Source organism: Choloepus didactylus, chromosome 8, assembly GCF_015220235.1.
Source record: "Choloepus didactylus isolate mChoDid1 chromosome 8, mChoDid1.pri, whole genome shotgun sequence".
NCBI classification, from domain to species: domain Eukaryota; kingdom Metazoa; phylum Chordata; class Mammalia; order Pilosa; family Megalonychidae; genus Choloepus; species Choloepus didactylus.
Window position 1 is genome coordinate 81,006,052 of NC_051314.1, and position 17,338 is coordinate 81,023,389.

General features: G+C 38.3%; 1 long non-coding RNA gene across 1 annotated transcript in view; it reads right to left on the bottom strand.

The window, feature by feature from the left end:
• LOC119541429 overlaps window positions 1-17,338 on the bottom strand; it is a 130,135-nt gene that overhangs the window by 80,770 nt on the left and 32,027 nt on the right. The window contains exon 4 of the long non-coding RNA XR_005218269.1: window positions 5,909-5,960. This is a non-coding gene — a long non-coding RNA (uncharacterized LOC119541429). The remainder of the gene's footprint in view (window positions 1-5,908; window positions 5,961-17,338) is intronic.

Consider the following 17,338-nt stretch of genomic DNA (forward strand, 5'->3'; position numbering starts at 1 on the left):
ACACCTTCTCTGACTCTGACTCTCCTCCTCCCTCTTTCATTTATAAGGAACCTCGAGATTTTGTTGGGCTCACCTGAATAGTCCAAAATAATCTCCCGGTCTCAGGGGCAGCTGATTAACAACCTTAATTCCCCCTCACCGTGTAACATAATGTAGTCACAGGTTAGGAGGGTCAGGGTGTGGCCATCTTTTGGGGGGCAGCAGGGGGGGGGCATTATTCTGTTGACACACTCAGCCACAGCAGAGCTGGTTTGAGGGAAAACTGCACACTTCAGCTCGTGATCCTCCCTATATCCTTCCCAGAAACTCCACTCTGTCCCTGTCTCTCTCTGTCTCTCTGTCTCTGATTCTCTCTCTCTCCTCTCTCTCTCACACACACACACATAAACACACAATGGCCTTTTTCCAATTACTGGCCCAAAAGTGTACAAAAAAACAAGACTCATCATTCATTGTTCAATAATTGCACATATACAGTATGTCTAAAGTTGGGAGTCTTTTCCCATTACCTACAGAAGGGCTCTTCTCCCCTCCTCTCTGCCAGCCTTCCTGAGACTTTTCCCCAGTTCTAGCCCATTTTACTTCCATTTGTTTCTATAACCCCTCAGGGCAGAGATAAGCAAGAATTACTTTCATTTTGAGAAATGTTTGTTCAGCACCTGCTATGTGCCAGCTTTGTACACAAAAATTCCTGCCTTCACAGAGTGCACTGTCCATAACAGAGGTCAACACACACACACGCACGCGCACATGTGTTCACACACACAGTCTAATTCAGAGCTTAGTGCTGAGCTGGAGAGGTGTATTAAGTCCCAAGAGGAAACAACAGACTCCAAGCCTGGGATGCTTGGAGAATCCACAGAGGATGTAGCTTTTATGCAGGGCCTTGAAGAGTAGGTAGTATTTTGACAAGAGAAAGTAGGGAAAGGCATTCCAGGAAGAGGGTAGAATGAATGACAGTAAGGAGATGGGAACATCCTTGGAATGTTCAGGAACATCTGGATATGTCTTGCATATGGAGCAGAATGAAGGCAATAGGTGGGAAATGAGGCTGGAAACAGTTTGAATCAGGTTATGAACAGCCTTGAATGTCAATCTGAATGGCTGCCCTTACTTCCAATGTTTCCATATGTCCTCACTGCCCCCTCCTACCCTGAACCAGGCACAGGGAGTTCTCAAGGTCTCAAGACAGGGAGTGGACTGACCAATTGACTGACTGGACTTTCAGAAGGGCTTCATCCTCTGTCCTTTGCAGATAAGCCCCACCCACCCCTGCCCCCAGGATCCCCTGAGAACCCAAGGACCCGAGTGACAACTTTGGTCTCTTCCTACCTGAGCAGGATACTGATGAAGTAGCTGGCCAAGTGCCTCTCCCTCTAATTGTGCCTATGTCTGTTATAGAGCTTATCTCTTCTTTGTTAATTATTTATACATAATAAGTAATTTTGGAGCTGGCCTGAGGACAGGAAGGATCTAGGCTATGTGGCCAGGTTAGAGATTTCTGGAATCAGTTGCCACCTGGAGCTACTGGGATAAAAGGAATCAGAGAGGTTGCCTCATCCCTAGTTCTAGCCCTAGCACTTACTTCTCCCATCCATTCTTCTCCTACCTGGCCTCATTCCCCATCCCCTAGAATAATTAAAACAAAGTTAACGTTCAGTTTCAGGGCCCCTAATAGGCCTGCCATGATATTTGGGCCCATTCAGAAGTTTTCTTCACCCTTTCATTTCTCAGGGCTCCCCTGAGGCATTGCCACCCTACTCTGACTCCCCTCTCCCTGCTGCCAAGTCCACACCCCACCCATTCCTCGGACCTCTTCCTCCATGAAGCTCTCCCAGATTATCCCCTACTCCCCAAAGCATGACAACAAATCAGGGCTCCTAATGACTCCTCAGGAATCCGTGCTCTTAGGACTTCAGAATTTAGGTTGCAATAGACAAGCTGGTGACCTTGCTGAGGTCATATCCTTCAGAATGATAAGGTGAGGAAAACTGATCACTCACTTTTCACAAACAAACCATTCTACATTTAATGAGTCGATTGTATTGGATAAAGAAGTGATGGATCACAAAATCTAAAGCAGAAAGGGAAAGTTGTAAAACAGGAGTGGGCCAATATATAGGAGAAAAAAGCAGCACTGAAGGTGAAAGAAGAGGTAGAAAGGAAATATCTGTGCAAGAGAGTTAGAGAAATAGGAAGTTGTGGTGATGGTTTGAGGGCGGGGGTGGATATTTGAAGGTAAAATTTCAGAAACTGAGCAAATTTAGGTAATGAATTAGGTTCATTGTGTGGCCCTGGCAGCTGAGCTAAACCTATTGGACATTAGGAGGTCAAAGAACTGGGAGGCTCAAGAAAATAAAATCAGCTAGGATGTTAGCAGGACAGTGGGATGGAAAACAAAACTGTGATCCAGGAGTCAGTATTCTGGGAAGGAAGGGGAGTGACTGGGAGGTGAGCAGATGAAGCGATGAGGAGGGGTAGCCAGGCCACAGGAGGCTCACAGGAGCAGGGGTTGTTGGTGAGCAATGGTCTGGAACCCCAGTGCAGAACATGGGGCTCAGTGTGGTCTACACAGTCCAACCTGGGAGCACAGGTTGCGGAGAGCTGAGCAGGTGGCCCTGCAGAAGCCTCCAAGGGAGAAGGGTCTCCAGAGAACCATGTTTCCATCTGTTTGTGGTTTTCCATTTAAATGATGTCTGCTCTTACATCTATTAATTCCCTCCTGCTTTCTTTAGGTTTGTTTGCTCTTTATATTCTAGTTTCTAAAGTTAAATGTTTTGTTCGCTTACTTTCAATACATCTGTTTTTGCAATAAAAATCACTAAAAAATGAAGAATTCTCTGAGAACCACATTGGTTGCAAGCCACATATAAAGATGTAAAGTGTTCATGTTATCAATTTCCAAAGTGCCAGTAATTTAGCACTCAAGTTTTCCCTTTGACCAAGAGATATTTAGAAAGCTGCTTTTCTTTATAATTCCAAGTGGTTAAAAAATTTTTAATTATGGTTTTGTTTTCAACTCTACTTATAATGCACTGTACTGGAAAATGTGGCCTGTAAATTGTCAACCTAAGGGATTTATTGAGATTTTCTTTAGTGCCTAGATTGATCAATGCCCCATTTTTAACACCCTATGGGAGATGAAAATATTGTTCATTCTTCATTCATTGTGTACAAAGCCATAATAAAGCTTCTTCAAAGCTTTTTGATACTCAAATCCTTTATGGTTTTGTTGCTGTTGACTTTTATTGTGTCTGTGAGAGAGAGAGAGGGATATGTTAAAATCCATTACTATGCTTGTTGTTTTTTCCTTATATGTTCAACAGATTTTTTTATTTCTGTCAGTACAAGGTAGTTTTGATTTATAAAACTTCATGACTATTCTAGCTTCTTGTCCTTGTCTACTTGTCAGATACTTACATGACTAACCCTGTGGATTTTTCTTGTTTTTATTTTTTGGTTGCCATTTATCTCACATATATTTATCCATCCACTGATTTTTCAGCCCTACTGTATCCATTGGTTTGGGGGGCATCTCATAAAAAGCATGCAGCTGGATTTACTTTTAGACTCTGCCATCTACTACGTTTTTTATTGCATTTTTCCCTTCTTTTTTTTTTTTTTTTTGTATTTTTTTTTTCACTTAATCACCTTTGCTGGATTAATTGAGTTTTTACTTGTCATTTCTGTTTTTCTTGTGTGGTTTCAGGGATCTATATATCAGTTAGTACTTGAATCCACTGAGTAAAGCAGAATCCCTAAAATAAGAGTCATTTAAGAACATAACATACTCACATGTTAAAAAAAAAGTCCAGGACTGAGGTGGAATCTCTAGGCTCCCACTCTCATCTGCTCTACCATTTCTAGAAAGTAATTTTCTTTCTCAAGGCTAGCTTCCACCATCATGCCCAAACTCCATGCTACGAGAAGGAAAGGAGAAGGGGCAAAAAAGTACCTGTCTCAGTTGAATGGCCTCCATTCACGGAGCCTTCCCTGAAGTTTCCCACAGCACTCTGACATATATAATTAGCCAGAACACAGTCACATGGGCACTCCCAGCTGCTAGAGCAGCTGGAAAATATGATCTTTTAGCAGAGCATAGCACTGCCCTGAATAAAACCTGAATTGTATTTCTAAGGAAGAAGAGGAGAAAAGAAATGGGATACAAACTGAAATCTCAGCCAAAATCTGTTCCAGAGCCATTCTACTAACCCTTACAACCTAGTTAAACAGGCCTTTCTCTATAAATACCAATAATCAATCACTATAATCTCCCTTCAGAATAAATAAGATATTGTGGAAAGACATAAAACAAAATAGAGTTACTATGGCTTAGATATTTTAAATGGAGTCCCAAGGCCATTCAGGAGGTCACTCTTAATGCAAATCTCAGCCAGCTATGACAAACTGCCAAAGCAAGCCAAAGCTTTAAGCAACAAGGTTCCTCAAGACTGTAAAGACACCTTAAACCACAAGATAAAGAAATCGGTAAACTATCTAACCTGAAGGAAATTTGGAGCTCCCAAAATATACACCAAACACAAACAATTTATGTATATTTATTGGAAAAATGTAGAACTGATGAGGTGTGTAGTAGCAGACATAAACCAAGACTAGCCAGCATACAATTTTCTCCAAAATGTTCAGCTGAAGGAGTACAGACATTGAGGTGTCTTGAATTGTGTACCCCACTTTGGACATCGTCTTGGTCTTGGTACTCATTCTGGTGGGCATGGACCCAGGGTAAACAGGACCTCCTGAAGATGTTACTTTAGTTAAGTTGTGACCCAGGTGAATTAGGTTGGGCTGTAATCCAGATTACTGGAGTCCTTTCTGAGCAGAATGAAATTCAGACATAGGGAAGAAAAAAAAAGCCATGGGAGGAAGCCGGAAGTCAACAGATCCCAGAGGAGAAAGGAGAAGAGCCTGCCATGTGCCTTGCTACATGACAGAAAAGCCAAAGTCCAAAGATCTCCAACAGCCAGCCCCAGAATGCCACCATCCTGGGGAGAAAGCTTGCCTTGCTGATGCCTCGATTTTGGACTTCTCCTAACCTCAAAACCGCAAGCCAATAAATTCCAGTTGTTTAAGCCACCACCTTGTATGGTATTTGTTTTAGCAGCCTGGAAACTCAGTCTCCAAGTAGGCAGGGTTGGGATTCTTAGGACTCTGTGGCAGACTTCTTTTCATTTAAACTAATGTAGGACCAATCTTACACAAAATGTCCAGGATAAACAATACTGGATGTTCTCTCACACTCCAAGCATCCTGAACAAACTTTTGTATCCTTCCAAGATTTTTGCAGCCCCATTCTCTAGAGGGTTTCTGTCTGCTGGGGGTCTTGACGTGCCACTTTAACAATCTGTATGAAATTCATGTCACTCTTAAAGAAGGGACCAAATATTTTCAACATTTGAATCCCCTGAAAAAAGATTAATATGTGATAAACCACCTGCTCTCCAAGTAACATAACAGACATAGATATGAAAATCAAAAAATTTAGAAAAGGTTGATTTATTGCTTAAATTGTGTGAAATATAGCCATGGAGCTATGGTCCTGAATTCTCCACTCCTTTTGATTTCTGCAAGGTATGGATTCTGGCAGTGGAGGTTTCCCCAACTCCTGCTTTAACATTTCCTTCTCCACAGGGGACTGACAACCAAGTGCCACCTTTGCTGCTGGCAGTTTCACAGGTGCTTTCCTGTTTTTCTAAACGGTGAGACTCAGACAGTGAAGGCCTAACCCTAACAGGGCCTGCTCCAAATGCAGTATTTTCAGCTGCCTAAGTGGCCTTTCTCTAACTAAGAAATTGTTTCAGGATGTACATTCTGATGTATTAATTCTGATGATCTGATAATTTCCCAGAGGTCTTCAAAAATTAGCAAACAATGTGATTAAACATCTCACCTGGGGAGTTCAAGGTGAACTATCTCTGGAAGGCCATTGATTCTTAACAGTTCTGGAGAGAGAACACAGAAAATTACAGAATAGCAATCATTTAATATTTTTTAGTCAGTTCTAATATAATTCAAGTGTTGAAATACCTAGAGTGTAGTAGACACATCATGCCTTAATACCATACATTAACATATAGTATAAGCAGAATAATTATTCTAGGTGTGTGCTCACAGACTTTAAGCTATTTCTTAGCCATATCTGTCTCTAACACCATGTCACTGGTTTTACTCTGAAGAATATTTTTTCAATATGATTGTATTTTTTAATTAAAATTGACTGTAACCTTTGCCAAAGTTGAGTTTTATGCTTAAAAAATTTGAAATTGTTGACACTTCAATTAAGTCTTTTCTGTAGACCATGATATTTTTAATTGAGAAAATACTCTCTCCACAGTTGCTAAAGTACCAGGTAAACTCAGAAAATTCTGTCAAATAGAATACTCCATTTAAATTTTTTTATGATTGAAATGTGTAAATATTTCAGCCCCAATATTTTCACAGGTATAGCATTTCTATCTCATTCAGAGTAACATTACTTGGAAAATATTTTTACAAGGCAAAATGAATTAAGTTGTCTTTCTTTATGATTCTTTGAATGTTTCACCAAATTTAGATGCCACAAAATCTAAGCCTTCTCAATTTCCTCCAATTCCAGCACAGAATGTCAACTTGTTCATTTAAATATAGAAACGCCATCAAAAGATTCTTCCCAGAAGGCCAAGATATTCAAAGATCTCAAAATTAAATCTGGCAAACTGTTTGAGCACTCATCATTTAATTTGTTCAGTTCTTCACTTGCTATTGTGGAGATAAATTTTGTAAATTTTGTTTTCAATCTTTCAATTTACTAAAACTTCAACTGCTGAAGTTTTTTTTTTTAATCTTCATTTTATTGAGATATAGTCACATACCACGCAGTCATACAAAACAAATCGTACATTCGATTGTTCACAGTACCATTACATAGTTGTACATTCATCACCTAAATCAATCCCTGACACCTTCATTAGCACACACACAAAAATAACAAGAATAATAATTAGAGTGAAAAAGAGCAATTGAAGTAAAAAAGAACACTGGGTAACTTGTCTGTTTGTTTCCTTCCGCTATTTTTCTACTCATCCATCCATAAACTAGACAAAGTGGAGTGTGGTCCTTATGGCTTTCCCAATCCTATTGTCACCCCTCATAAGCTACATTTTTATACAATTGTCTTTGAGATTCATGGGTTCTGGGTTGTAGTTTGATAGTTTCAGGTATCCACCACCAGCTACCCCAATTCTTTAGAACCTAAAAAGGGTTGTCTAAAGTGTGCGTAAGAGTGCCCACCAGAGTGACCTCTCAGCTCCTTTTGGAATCTCTCTGCCACTGAAGCTTCAACTGCTGAAGTTTTTAGTATTTCATGCGATGAATATTTTGATTAAAGATTTCCAATGAAGTTTAGACAAAATGTAACCACAATTCACAGATTAATGTCCATGAATATGTATCAAGAATAATAATTTTGCCTATTTTTTATTTTAATACCATGATAAAAACCTTACATTGATTGACATCAACTTCCTTACATATTTTTTATTCTAACTGTATATATATAATATTCTAATATATATATATAACATTATTATATATGTAATGTTATTTGTAAATTTTGTTAACTATAGCTCTATTTGGTTGGTAGAATATTGTCACTTATTTGGTCTTAATTATAAATTATGTGTGCACCAGAAGTACATTTATACTCTATAGATTTTTTATTTTCTGTTTTTACTGCAACATATACTCCACCAAAATTTTTACTGATGTCATCACCACAAAAACAAATAATTTTATCTTCAAAGTTAAACTTGTTCATTAAATTTACAATAGCATTTAAGCAATGCCGAATGAACTGCCAAAAGCCTTACTTTGATTGCATGAACTGTATGAGAAAAAACGTGAACCATTATCGTAATTAACTGATTTTCCACTTGAAAACATCTGATGACACTGATATAAAATCAGCAAAGTTCTTTTTCTGATGTAACCAATACATTAACAGCTACCAGTTCACTTTTAACATATGCACAAGAAAACTTGCAAAATTCCTAACAATGAGAAGTCATGCTTCCACAGTATAATACAAAAATGTGCCTTCTGCAGCACAGCAGGTATTAAATCATTGTCTCTGGATATAGTGTTCTTAAATTACATTAATATTTAGTGATGTTTCTTCACAGACTAGTGTCTTCTGGCTTTCACATTGTCAGTGAGAGTACTATAAATAGGCCTCACAGTAGTGGATGGTAAATGTCAACAAACATTTTTTACAAGTTTTATGTACAAGTTTCATCAACAACCTTCTTTTAAAATCTAGTATTAATTTTGATTTTTTATTTTGTTTTGTTTGGGTTTGGGGTTTGGTTTTAGCTAATTGCTGCCAAAAGTGTTCAAAATTTCAAAAGTCATGCCATAACTTGTATACCCATGTTCAAAGAAGCATTAGTCATAATAGCCAAAAGATGGAAACAACTAAGTGTCCATCAACAGATAAAGGAACAAACAAAATGTAGTATATACCTATAATGGAATATTACTCAGCTGTAAAAAGGAGTAAAGTTCTGATACATGCTGTAACATGGATGAACCATGAAACATTATGCTAAGTGAAATAGGCCAGACACAAAAAAACAAACATTGTACGATTCTACTTATATAAAGTATCAAGATTAAGCAGAATTTTTTAGATAGAAAATAGATTAGAGGTTACCAGTAAGTGGAAGTAGGAGAAACGGGAAGTGTTGCTAAATGGGTACAGTTTCTGTTTGGGGTGATCAAAATGTTTTGGTAATGGATGGTAGTGATGGTAGCACAACATTGTAAATGTAATTTATGCCACTGAATTGTACACTTAAAATAAATAAAACAGCATATTTCATGATACATGTATGTTAACAAATAAAAAAAAGGCAATACCAAACAATAAAATAAATAAGTTAATGAGATTTGTATCACATAATGATAAAACCACCATTTCAAGGACAGACTCTTTTTTATATGCCCATTGCAAACCTGATCAGTCTCTGTTTTCCACAAATACCTCATATAATTTCCCAAAGTTCCTGCTGGCTCTGTCCACTTAAACCCTGATAGCTTTGTTTATTTCACAAATCACTTCACAGGCCATTGGAAAAAGTGGCCGGCAAGGGGAACAGGGCCAAATACTTCTCCCACCAGCATCCAGGAACTAAAGTAGATAACCATCCCTACCTGTTCCAACTATGTACGCTATTTTTTAATCAGGGAGCACTGTACATGCTATCCTTGAAATGGAACAGCTATAGGTGTGTTGTATATAGGTGTTAGACAAGTAGCACAAAAGACATGAAGAAGAAAGTTTATCACTAGTTGTCTTTCAGATTTAACCAAGTAAAAATATACTGAGTGCTTCTTGTGTGCTGGATGTGTTCTAGATCCCAGGAATTCAATACCAAATAAGACAATCTTGGTCCCTGCCCTCACGGAGGAAACAAGGGTGAGGGATAGTTGGAAAATTAAATCTCTTATTATATTTCAGAATAAGTGCTATGATAGGTGTTCCGGTTTGCTAATGCTGCCATTATTCAAAATACCAGAAATGGATTGGCTTTTATAAAGGGGGTTTATTTGGTTACAAAGTTACAGTCTTAAGGCCATGAAGTACCTAAGGTAAGGCATCTACAATAGGGTACCTTCACTGAAGGATGGCCAATGGCATCTGGAAACCTCTGTTAGCTCAGAAGGCACATGGCTGGCATCTGCTTGCTCCCACATTGTGTTTCAAAATGGCATTCTCCAAAATGTTGCTCTTGGGGCATTTCGTCCTCTCTTAGCTGCAGCTCCTCTTCAAAATGTCACTCTCAGTTGCTCTCCAAAATGTCACTCATAGCTGCTCTGTCTCTAGGCCTGTGTGGCTCTTTTTAAAGTACTCCAGTGATCCAATAAAGACCCACCCTGAATGGGTGGGGCAACACCGCCATAGAAATAATACAATGGAAGTTCTCGTGCACAGTTGATTGAGTCACATCTCCATGCAAACACTGAACCAATAGGTTGCAACCCAATCAACACTAATATGTCTGCCCCCACAAAACTGCATTAAAAGACAATGACGTTTTGGGGGACATAATACATCCAAACCGGCAAAATAGGTTATAAGTGCAGGTAAAGCCTATTAGAACTATGCCTAGCCAAAACTTACAAGACAGGAAAAGATTTCCCAGAGAAAGTGATATAAGATGAAAGATGCAAATGGATTACTTGAGTATGGGCATTACAGAAGAAGGGAAAGGTAATATTCTGGAAGAAAGGACCAGCATGTGCAAAATCTCAGGGAAAAGTAAGAACAAGATATGCTCAAGAAACCGAAAGAAAACCTACATGGCTAGGACATAGACTAAGGAGGCAAGAAGGGAAAGAAGATAAAAACTGGTGAGTTGATAGGAAGAGGCCAGATTAGGAAAGACATTGTAGGCCATTTTAATTGTTATTTTTAAAAGCACCAGGAAAAATTAAAATGCAGAAAGGAGTAGAAAGAGATAATCAACAGAGCAAGGTATCTAAGGAAGCAGAAGGAGATACAAATGAAGTGTCTTAGATAAGAGAAGGAAAACTTCTTACATAGTGACAGAAAAAAAAAGGAGAAATGATGGCTACAGGTACTTGTAAGATTGTAGGTTTATTGGCAGGAAATTAAAGGAATTTATGTCGAAAGCTTCTATTTTCTCAATGAAGCAGAGGAGGTCACCGGTTGTGGGTGAGAAGTGCTGTAGTGGGTGGGTAGCTTGAGGAACTCAAAGATCTGTGTGATGGTTTAAAGCCCCAGAAAAGATCATGTTCTTAAAGCTAATCCATTCCTGTGGGTATAGAACTATCATGGGTGGGATTTTTGATTCGGTTTTTTCAGTTCAGGTGTGCCCTCAGGTGGGTCTTAATCCTCTTACTGGAGTCCTTTATGAGAGAAGCTCAGAGAGAAAAGCCAAAGAAGCTGAGAGAAACCTAAGAAACTGAGAGGAATCCACTGAAGCCAGAAGCTGGAAGCAACAAAACCAGAAACCCAGGAGAGAAGGGAGAGACCAGCAGACGTCACCATGTGCCTTGAGGATCGCAGGCAGCCAGTCTTCAAGGAGAAAGATCTCCTGTTGATGCCTCAATTTGGACATTTTCACAGCCTCAGGACTGCAAACTTATAAATTAATAAATCCCAATTGTAAAACCCAACCCATTTCTGGCATATTGCATTTTGGTAAATTTAGCAAAGTAAGACAGTCTGATACAGCTGCTATGGAAAAAAGAGACAGCATTAACTGGTGATGCATTATGCACTTGCTTGAACAGAACTGAAAACCCAGTTAAGGATTTAGGCTATAAGTTTATCATGGGTCATCTTTAGAGTTTTGTGTCTTTTAGTTTCCAGCAGTGCTCAACCTGGAATAGGATGGAAGAAGATGGATAATTTGGATTAATCAAGGATAGGAGTTTTGCCAAACTTTGTGGGAAATGGGACCACCTGCATCACTGGCAAAAGAATTGTCTAAGGGGTGGACCATGTAATCTGACCTGGAAAGAAAAGCAAATGAAGGCTAGAATAGGTGTATATATATATAAAAAGAGAAAATTAAAAAGTCAAGGAACTGAAGTTTGAAAAATACATATAAAAGAAGTATCTACATGAGAGAGTTGGAAGGATAGGAGGTTGGGTCAGAGAATTGGTGTTTTCAGAAGCGGATTAGCTCTCAGGGACTTGCCACAAGAAATGAGAGTCACTGTAAAGAATGAGGTCAAGGAACTGGGAACCCAGACTGCTGGATGGGTCGTGCTCATGATTCTCAAAGTTTTCCAGAGAAGGAAATCCATGATCCAGGAGTCAGTCTTCTATGAAGGATGGGGAGTAATGGGTGGTCAGTAGCTGAAACAATGAAGAAGGGTAGCCATTCAACCCAGGACTCATTGGAGGAGGGGTTGTTAGTGATATACCTGGACACTGCAGGGGACACTAGGGAGATGAACATGTTTACAGCCTCCATCACTCACCTGAGGAGCCTGGGCTGTGGGCATGTGAGTCGGCTGCACTTCAGGGGGAAGGGGCACTCTTGGAGAGAGCCAGGTTGTTCCTGCTGGGACTGCTTTTTATAATTTTACTTAATTTCCATTTCTATTAATTGTTTTGTTTTGAGTTTATTTGATTGATCATTTTCTAGCTTCTAAACTTAAAGTTATTTTTGCTACATATTTTTTTTTTTCTCATAAAGATGCATAGTGTTCATGTAATGTCCATTTAAAGTTTGGCTTTCTTTTTGACCCAAGAATTATTCCAAAAACTATTCTTTTTTCCCATGGTGGTTAGTTATTTTTATTATTGTTTCCCTTTTATTTTAAATTTCTAACCTGTGTTTTATTGTGTTAAGAGAACGTGGCCTGTACAATTTCTTCCTTGGAGAATTGATTGAGATTTTCTTTGGTAAATAGATTTTAATCCATTTTGTAAAGCCCTGCGGGTGTTGGGAAGTATGTTTATTCTCTTTTCATTGGGTATAACATTCAAAGAAAGCTTGTTCATTGTGTTATTTAAATCCTCTATATACAAAGTTATATTTTGTCCTCATACTTGTCACTTCCTGAGAATTATAGATTGATGTCTCCTGCAGAGATTAGGGTTTTGACAAATAGTCTTCATATTTATAATAGTTTTTGCTTTGTTTCAATGCAAGCTTGTTGCATAAAAGTTTGTAATTGTTATATCTTCTTGGAGAATTTTACCTTTTTTCTACCTATGCTATTTAAATAGCACTTTGTATTTCCTTTAATTATTTTGGCCTTGAATTCTATTTTGCCATATATTAATATTGCCACCACACTTACCTAACATTTCTCTAACCATCCCTTTATTTTCACCCTTCTTGTGTCATTTTATTTTTTGTGTGTCTCTTATAAAAGAAATCTATGCCTGCAGTTCACTTTATAACCCTGCCATTTATTTATTATGCTTTCTTATTTTTCTTTATTTCTTTTTTTTTTTTTCCTTGCCTTCCTAACCTTTGCTGGATTGATTGACTTCTTTGTTATTGTTCCTCTTTTTCTTCTACCAGTTCAGGAAATCTATAAATGAGTTAGAATTCCATTCAGCTGCATGGAGTAGAAACTCCAAAATAAATGTCTTAAAGACATAAGGTTTTTTTTTTCAAGTAAAAGAAGTCTAGGGAAAGGTAGTCCAGGGCCAGTATGAAGAGTCCACTGTCCTCAGGAACCCAGCCACACTTTCTCTTTTTCCTCCACCATTCTTAGAACATAACGTCTATTCTCAAGCTCACAAGGCAGTTGCTAGGGCTCCCACCATCATGTCCAAATTCTGAGCAGTAAGAAGAAAGAGGAGAAAAGGTCATAAAAGTCCTGTGTTAGCTTTCTTTAAGAAGCCTTTCCTGACACTTCACACAGCACTTCCATTTACATTTAGTCACATGGCCACTACTAACTGCAAGAGTGGCTGGGAAATCGTTCCAGTTTGCTAACGCTACTGCTATGCAAAATACCAGAAATGGATTGGCTTTTATAAAGGGATTTTATTAAGTTACAAATTTACAGTCCTAAGGCCATAAAAGTGTCCAAACTAAGGCATCAACAATAGGGTATCTTCACTGAAGAAAGGCCGCTGGCGTCTGGAACACCTCTGTTAGCTGGGAAGGCACATGGCTGGCTTCTGCTTGCTCCCAGGTTGCATTTCAAAATGGTGTTCTCCAAAATGTCTCTGGGCTTAGCTTCTCAGGGCAAACTCTGGGCTAGTATCTCCAAAGCATCAGCAAGTGTCTGGGCCTGCGTGACCTTTTTTTTCTTTTTTTTTTTAATTCAGTTTTACTGAGATATATTCACATACCATACAATCATACATGGTGTGCAATCAACTGTTCACAGTACCATCATATAGCTGTGCATTCATCATCCCAATCTATTTTTGAACATTTTCCTTATATCAGAAAGAATCAGAATAACAATAAAAAAATAAAAATAAAACAGAACACCCAAATCACCCCCCATCCCACCCTATTTTTCATTTAGTTTTTGTCCCCATTTTTCTACTCATCCACCCATATACTGGATAAAGGGAATGCGATCCACAAGGTTTTCACAATCACACTGTCACCCCTTGTCTGTGTGACTCTTTTTGAAGGACTCCAGTAAACTAATCAAGAGCCAAGCTGAATGGGCAGGCAACACCTCCATGGAAATAATCTAATCAAAATTATCATATACAGTTGGGTGAGTCACATCTCCATGGAAATAACCTAATCCAAATATCTCACAAGACTGGATAAAACATGGCTTTTTGAGGGACATAACATATCCAAACTGGCACAAAAATGTTTGTCTCCTAATTAACATTACCTCCCTAACAAAAATTCTGTTACCAAAGAAGAAAGTGAGAATGGATACTGAGTAGGCAAGTAACATCATCACCACAATTACGTGCTGTATCCATTTTACTATTAAATATATTTAAATTTCTAACAAACCAGTTTAAATCTATTTTTGCATCAGTATCAATAATTAATTAATATTCACATCTTCCCCACCCCCAAAATTGAGACCTGTTATCATGTATAATTTACCACTGTATCCACTCAGACCTTCCAGATTTTAATGAAATTATCTATAATTTTATTCCAGATACTGTTAATTTTTGTACTATACTTCTATTTTAGGAATCATTTCTTACAAATATATGTATTTTTAAATTTAACTATACATTCTGTTGGTTTCTCTGCTCTCTACTATTTCTTATATAGCATGTTCTCTCTTCTTGAAATTTTATTGTTTGTAGGCCAATTTTTTTAGAATAGGAGTATAGGTGATATATTTCCATAGATCTTTATTTTGCCTTCATAATACTTAATTGCTACAGAATTCTAGTTTCAAAATTGTCAGGCTTGGATTCACTGTCTATTAGCTTTCACTGTGGCAGATCTGATGCCTGATATCAATCTGACTTGCTTTCTTTTGTGACTTTTTTTTCCTGGAAATTAATAAGATTTTCTCTTTACCCCTGAAATTCAGAAATTTCACCTAGCTGCCTAGTTATGGGTGTCTTCTTATAGTATTCCTACCTAGCCCTCAGTAGGCACTTTGGTTCTAGTCTTGAGTATATGTTTCCCTAAAGGAAATTTCTTTCTGTTATTTCTTTGAGTATTACTTCTCCTGGACCACCACAGGTCTCCCTCACAGGAGGCTCCCAGCATGGAGGAGAACAGCTGAACACACACTCTCCACCAGCAGGTTGAGTCCCCAGGGAAAGAGGAGAACAAGGCATTTGGCAAGCCACCCCTACCCAGTCTCTTTTTCCAAACTCTGTGATCATTTTAAGTCACGGCCACAAGTTCATGCATGGGGTTTTCTCAACATGGAAAAGAACACTAGGAATGCAGGAAAACTGATCCCTCTTCCAACAACATATGACAAAGGTTAGTAGTCAAAGTATTTTAGGAGCTATTATCAAAGAGATAATAAATATAAGCAAACCAATAGCAAAGAAGACAAAGAAGAGAAGCAAATGATCCATAGAAGAGAAAATACAAGAGACTAATAATCCTATCAAAGGGTGTTCAAACTCACTGGTAACCTAGGAAATGCCATTAAATTGACCAAAATTTTAAATATTAATAGTATCTAGTAGTGGTCCAGGTATGAGAAACAGGCACTTTTTTATACAGTTGGTCAAGATATCACTGAAACAACTTTTAGAAGACAATTTGGTAGTGTCTATCAAGATGTTAAATGTACAAATGTTTTGACCCATCAATTCCACTTTCAAGAGTCTATCCTTCAAAACTATTCACGCACATACACAAAGAATATCCCATTATTTATAATAGGGGAAAATTGGGAACAACCAAAAAATATATAATATGAAAGATATACAAGATAAGTCAATATCAAGTCATTAAGACATTGAGCATAGATAAAAATACAATCCTGTCCTTAATTAAGTCTATATTTATATTTGTAAATTGATAGAAAAAGATTTGGAAGGATACATATAAAATTAGAGCGGTTACTCATAGAGAAGAATTTCAATAGTGGAAGAAAAGGGAAATTTCACCTTTCCATAACTTTTGAATTTTTACAAAAGCATATGTAAAAATTTTGAATTTTTAAACAATTAAAATGGAAAAAACATATCCTGTTAAGATGTAGACATATAGTTATTATCATTGAGAATTATTCACAATGTAGTGTCCATTGAGAATAGAAGGTTATAAAATAGTATGCATAGCACGACAAAATTCTTTTGAATATATCTGTGTCTATGTATGTAATTGGATGTTTGAATGAGATCTTCTGTCTTTGTTTGAGCAAAAGTCCCTGTGGTGGTTTGAAGCTGTGTGTACCCCAGAAAAACATGTTTCTTAAATCTAATCCATTCCTGTGGACCTTTTGATGAGGCTATTTCAGTTAAGGGCAGGTCTAAATCCTCTTGCTAGAGTCCTTTGTAAAAGGAATGAATACAGAGAGAGAGGAAAAAAGAAAAACACAGAAGCAAGAAGCTGAAAGCAATGAAACCCAGAAGAGCAGGGAGAGATCAGCAGACGCTGCCATGTACCTTACCATGTGGCAGAGGAGCTGAGGATTGCCAACAGCTGGTCTTCGGGAAAAAAGCATCACCTTGATGCTGTCTTGATTTGGACATTTTCTTAGCCTCAAAGTCTAAGCAAATAAAGTCGCATTATTTAAGCCAACCCATTTCATGCTATCTGCTTTAAGCAGCCTAGAAAACTAAAACATTCTCCAAGGAGAAGAAAACAAATAATAGGTACCAAGTACCCTCGCTTCTAAAGCACGGTGCTCTACCACCTCTGCAGAGCACAGATAGTGAAAAGGATTCCAACATCCCCCACCCCCATCTCCAGACTCTACAAGAGAAACTGATGAATTCATGGAGAGTTTAAAGGCCCATCACTGAGGACTTCTTTGGAGAGGGCTCACAGTGTGCTGGAGAGGAAGAGCATGCTTCCCCACTTCACATTAAGACCTTACCTCCTTTCTCTCCCCCGCCCTATTCCAAACCTACAAGAGCCAGATGCGACTTCATGGGTGGGGAAGGGGTAGAAGAACAAGTGGTAAAAGACAGATGAAAGTTGCCCATCCCTCCCTCCCCCACTACAAGCTTCCAAGTCAGAAATATTCCCCAAAGGAAGGTGTGCTGGTTTGAATGTATTATGTCCCCCAAAAAAGCCATATTCTTTGATGCAATCTTGTGGGGCAGACATAATAGTGGGGATTAAGTTGGAACGGTTGAATTAGGTTGTTTGCATGGAGATGTGCCCCACGCAGCTGTGGGTGGTGACTCTGGTGGGATACTCCCATGGAGGCG